Here is a 415-nt window from a genome sequence, read left to right as displayed (position 1 = left end):
CTGGGTAACCCCACCCCTTTCGAATAATAACAGAAGCTACAGTGGCCTTCAAGGACAAGAACAATTCAAAATTTTAAACAATGCACCTGATGGCATTCCAAAAACATGGATTCCTCCATAAGACCTGCCTGCTCAATGTAAAAAATGTAATATTAATATTTGTAATTCTCCGCTCAGGAGGATAATTCAGATTATTGGCAGAGGTGATTTTACACCAATGAGGACATACTTATGAATGAGGATATCGAGTTTAGCTAATAAATTACTTAAAATGTTACACACTGCCCCTTTAAGTAGAGTTTCATCAGCTGAAGAGAGCCATGTGTGGCAAGTGAGAAGAGTTTATTCAGAAAGATTAGCCTCAAAATATATTAAAAACCTACTTCACCGGTGGGAATATGAAGGTGTATTGAAT

Source organism: Ammodytes marinus, assembly GCF_949987685.1.
Source record: "Ammodytes marinus genome assembly, contig: scaffold_57, whole genome shotgun sequence".
NCBI classification, from domain to species: Eukaryota; Metazoa; Chordata; class Actinopteri; order Uranoscopiformes; family Ammodytidae; genus Ammodytes; species Ammodytes marinus.
The sequence above is the reverse complement of the archived record's forward strand: the minus strand, read 5'-3'. Positions refer to the sequence as shown.